The following is a 5,583-nucleotide window of genomic DNA, read 5'->3' on the forward strand; positions in this document are numbered from 1 at the left end:
CTTGTCCAAGATAAAATTCTCGGAAAGTGCCCCTTGTCCAAGATAAAAATCTCGGAACGTGCCCCTAGTCCGAGATAAAAATCTCGGAACGTGCCCCTAGTCCGAGATAAAATTCTCGGAACGTGCCCCTAGTCCGAGATAAAATTCTCGGATCGTGCCCCTAGTCCGAGATAAAATTCTCGGATCGTGCCCCTTGTCCAAGATAAAATTCTCGAAACTTGCCCCTTGTCCAAGATAAAAAATCTCGGAACGTGCCTCTTGTCCAAGATAGATTTCTCGGAACGTGCCACTTATCCAAGATAAAATTCTCGGAACGTGGCCCTTGTCCAAGATAGAAAATCTTGGAACGTGCCTCTTGTCCAAGATAAAAAATCTCGGAACGTGCCTCTTGTCCAAGATAAAAATCTCGGAACGTGCCTCTAGTCCAAGATAAAATTCTCGAAACGTGCCCCTTGTCCAAGATAAAATTCTCGGAACGTGGCCCTTGTCCAAGATAGAAAATCTTGGAACGTGCCTCTTGTCCAAGATAAAATTCTCGGAAAGTGCCCCTTGTCCAAGATAAAAATCTCGGAACGTGCCCCTAGTCGGAGATAAAAATCTCGGAACGTGCCCCTAGTCCGAGATAAAATTCTCGGATCGTGCCCCTTGTCCAAGATAAAATTCTCGAAACTTGCCCCTTGTCCAAGATAAAAAATCTCGGAACGTGCCTCTTGTCCAAGATAGATTTCTCGGAACGTGCCACTTATCCAAGATAAAATTCTCGGAACGTAGCCCTTGTCCAAGATAGAAAATCTTGGAACGTGCCTCTTGTCCAAGATAAAAATCTCGGAACGTGCCTCTTGTCCAAGATAAAAATCTCGGAACGTGCCTCTTGTCCAAGATAAAAATCTCGGAACGTGCCTCTAGTCCAAGATAAAATTCTCGAAACGTGCCCCTTGTCCAAGATAAAATTCTCGGAACGTGGCCCTTGTTCAAGATAGAAAATCTTGGAACGTGCCTCTTGTCCAAGATAAAATTCTCGGAAAGTGCCCCTTCAACGAGATGAAAAATCGCGGAACGTGGCCCTTGTCAGAGATGAAAAATCTCGGAACGTGCCTCTTGTCCAAGATAAAAAAATCTCGGAACGTGGCCCTTGTCAGAGATGAAAAATCTCGGAACGTGGCCCTTGTCAGAGATGAAAAATCTCGGAACGTGGCCCTTGTCAGAGATGAAAAATCTCGGAACGTGGCCCTTGTCAGAGATGAAAAATCTCGGAACGTGCCTCTTGTCCAAGATAAAAATCTCGGAACGTGCCTCTTGTCCAAGATAAAAATCTCGGAACGTGCCTCTTGTCCAAGATAAAAATCTCGGAACGTGCCTCTTGTCGAAGATAAAATTCTCGAAACGTGCGCCTTGTCCAAGATAAAAAATCTCGGAACGTGCCTCTTGTCCAAGATAAAAAATCTCGGAACGTGCCTCTTGTCCAAGATAAAATTCTCGGAACGTGCCTCTTGTCCGAGATAAAATTCTCGGAACGTGCCCCTTGTCCAAGATAAAAATCTCGGAACGTGCCCCTAGTCCGAGATAAAAATCTCGGAACGTGCCTCTTATCCAAGATAAAATTCTCGGAACGTGCCACTTATCCAAGATAAAATTCTCGGAACGTGGCCCTTGTCCAAGATAGAAAATCTTGGAACGTGCCCCTTGTCCAAGATAAAATTCTCGAAACGTGCCCCTTGTCCAAGATAAAAAATCTTGGAACGTGCCTCTTGTCCAAGATAAAATTCTCGGAAAGTGCCCCTTGTCCAAGATAAAAATCTCGGAACGTGCCCCTAGTCCGAGATAAAAATCTCGGAACGTGCCCCTAATCCGAGATAAAAATCTCGAAACGTGCCTCTTGTCCAAGATAAAAAATCTCGGAACGTGCCCCTAGTCCGAGATAAAAATCTCGAAACGTGCCTCTTGTCCAAGATAAAAATCTCGGAACGTGCCCCTTGTCCAAGATAAAATTATCGGAACGTGCCCCTTGTCCAAGATAAAATTATCGGAACGTGCCCCTTGTCCAAGATAAAATTATCGGAACGTGTCCCTTGTCCAAGATAAAATTCTCGGAACGTGCCCCTTGTCCAAGATAAAAATCTCGGAACGTGTATCTTGTCCACGATAAAAATCTCGGAACGTGCCTCTTGTCCAAGATAAAAATCTCGGAACGTGCCTCTTGTCCAAGATAAAAATCTCGGAACGTGCCTCTTGTCCAAGATAAAAATCTCGGAACGTGCCTCTTGTCCAAGATAAAAATCTCGGAACGTGCATCTTGTCCACGATAAAATTCTCGGAACGTGCCCCCTGTCCACGATAAAATTCTCGGAACGTGCCCCTAGTCCGAGATAAAAATCTCGGAACGTGCCCCTTGTCCAAGATAAAAAATCTCGGAACGTGCCCCTTGTCTAATTTAAAAATCTCGGAACGTGCCTCTTGTCCAAGATAAAAATCTCGGAACGTGCATCTGGTCCAAGATAAAATTCTCGGAACGTGCCCCTTGTCCACGATAAAATTCTCGGAACGTGCCCCTTGTCCACCATAAAATTCCCGGAACGTGCCCCTTGTCCAAGATAAAATTCTCGGATCGTGCCCCTTGTCCAAGATAAAATTCTCGGAACGTGCCCCTTGTCCAAGATAAAATTCTCGAAACTTGCCCCTTGTCCAAGATAAAATATCTCGGAACGTGCCTCTTGTCCAAGATAGATTTCTCGGAACGTGCCACTTATCCAAGATAAAATTCTCGGAACGTGGCCCTTGTCCAAGATAGAAAATCTTGGAACGTGCCTCTTGTCCAAGATAAAAATCTCGGAACGTGCCTCTAGTCCAAGATAAAATTCTCGAAACGTGCCCCTTGTCCAAGATAAAATTCTCGGAACGTGGCCCTTGTCCAAGATAGAAAATCTTGGAACGTGCCTCTTGTCCAAGATAAAATTCTCGGAAAGTGCCCCTTGTCCAAGATAAAATTCTCGGAAAGTGCCCCTTGTCCAAGATAAAAATCTCGGAAAGTGCCCCTTGTCCAAGATAAAAAATCTCGGAACGTGCCTCGTGTCCAATTTAAAATTCTCGGAACGTGCCTCGTGTCCAAGATAGATTTCTCGGAACGTGCCACTTATCCAAGATAAAATTCTCGGAACGTGGCCCTTGTCCAAGATAGAAAATCTTGGAACGTGCCTCTTGTCCAAGATAAAAATCTCGGAACGTGCCTCTAGTCCAAGATAAAATTCTCGAAACGTGCCCCTTGTCCAAGATAAAATTCTCGGAACGTGGCCCTTGTCCAAGATAGAAAATCTCGGAACGTGCCTCGTGCCCAATTTAAAATTCTCGGAACGTGCCCCTTGTCCAAGATAAAAAATCTCGGAACGTGCCCCTTGTCCAAGGTAAAATATCTCGGTACGTGCCCCTTGTCCAAGGTAAAAAATCTCGGAACGTGCCCCTTGTCCAAGATAAAATTCTCGGAACGTGCCCCTTGTCCAAGATAAAAATCTCGGAACGTGCCCCTAGTCCGAGATAAAAATCTCGGAACGTGCCTCTTGTCCAAGATGAAAATCTCGGAACGTGCCTCTGGTCAGAGATAAAATTCTCGGAACGTGCCCCTTGTCCAAGATAAAAAATCTCGGAACGTGCCCCTTGTCCAAGATAAAAATCTCGGAACGTGCCTCTTGTCCAAGATAAAATTCTCGGAACGTGCCTCTTGTCCAAGATAAAAATCTCGGAACGTGCCCCTAGTCCGAGATAAAAATCTCGCAACGTGCCCCTTGTCTGAGATGAATTTCTCGGAACGTGCCCCTTGTCCAAGATAAAATTCTCGGTTAGAATTCGAAGATATTTTCGAATTGAAAAACATTCATCGTGGTCGATCATTAACTAGCATTCTCGACTTGTGTTTAAGAAATGTCTTCCTAATTCCTGACATTTTCCCTAATTGTACTAATCCCCATTCTACAATGTTCCATAGGAATCAAGTGGAACATTCCTCAACTCCCCAATAAAAAATCTTAGATCTTTCACCCTTCTTTAAAAAAAACTCAGAACTTGTTTTTCAACCACGATAAAAAACGGAGTACGTGTACTATCCCATGAACCGGTTTTAAAATTCTAGAAAGTCTTCCTCTTGTATATTAGTTCATCGTAACCTTACTTAAGACATTGAAACGAATATATAAATGCCGAAGAAAGGATTTAAATGGTCAAAAATATTGTATGGAACATTAGAATACATGTTTCACACGACAAAATATTCAAATTCTATGTTTAACACGTATCATAAAAATACGATGCAACCGAGCGGATGCAACTTACAATTTTTAAAGTTCGGTCAAACCCAGCAGCTTCTACAAGTGTTTCGCTTTAGCCACGTCCCCATTACGGAGTTATTTTCTACTACTTCCAATAAATAACTAGATTATCGATTCCGAGAGCGCATTAAGGCTTCTCAGAGAAGTCCGCACTTCTCTCGGAACTCCATTCTCTTAATTTTAACATATTTTATCCAATTAATCGTTGATTAAATTTAAATGAGCGCTTCTATCATCACTTCACCTCGACTCTGGCGTCTCAGCCGTCTCTAAAAGAATGAAACCTTGGCGTCGGAATGCCTCTCCGGTAATTGTGACAGACTTTAGACATGGTCGAACTTACTCTGGAAACCAGTTACAACGTAGGCTAGGCAACGTTCGAAGGGTTGCAAAACGTTTTCGAAGTTTAGTGTGAACAAAACTATCGAGAAACTAGTTACAAACCAAACCAGTTTTCATAAGACACACCCCACAGCATAGCCTTCGAAATCCGGCGATTTTAAAGGGGCCTGTCGAGCGATGGGACCGTTGCCTACGCTGATATAGCGTAGGCAACGATGGGACAAACTAGGATCTTCCTCATAGAACTTAGCTTAGTGGGTTGGTAAAAAAGGAGGGGGGTCAAATAGCCCCTTTAATTCAGTGTTATTACTTTGAAACTCTGTATTTATTAATTAAAACCCGTCAATGTACATCTTACAAAGTTTTCAAGAGATTTAAACCTTCGAAACCGAAACAATACGGTAGAATACAATGTTAATGCTAAATTCTTTAATTAAAACTAATTTATGTTTCAATTTCTTTGAAAAAAAACTATGAATGACAAACATTTTGAAACTTTGCACTATAATAACAAATTTCCTTTTACATCTCATTATAATTAATGGCCATAAAACGTGGTTCCTCCACTCCCACAAACGAGTATGTTAAGGTTTTCGATTTTCTACTTTTAAAGGGCGTCACTAGAGACTTGTGGGAGCTCTAAACCTACACGTACAAACGGCGGAATTGTTTTTACAAGTTCTAGCTAAGTTACCGCGCTCGCAAACCTCCGGTGGCGCCCTTTAATTTCAAGATACTCGTTTATGCATGGGATAATAACTCTGAACTCTCTTCTGTTGCGCGAGCAACCTTCTTCCGCCTAGCCCCGGGATCTAGGAGGCTATGCCAACAAAGAGGGTAGACAGTACTACTGTCTACCCTCTTTGATGCCAACATATCCAACAAGACCAACAGGCAGGACCGGAAATAAGTACAGGACACTGGA

The sequence above is a fragment of the Phalangium opilio genome, unplaced genomic scaffold (assembly GCF_054372755.1).
Source record: "Phalangium opilio isolate 3A_F unplaced genomic scaffold, DU_Popi_V2 ptg000009l_1, whole genome shotgun sequence".
NCBI lineage: Eukaryota > Metazoa > Arthropoda > Arachnida > Opiliones > Phalangiidae > Phalangium > Phalangium opilio.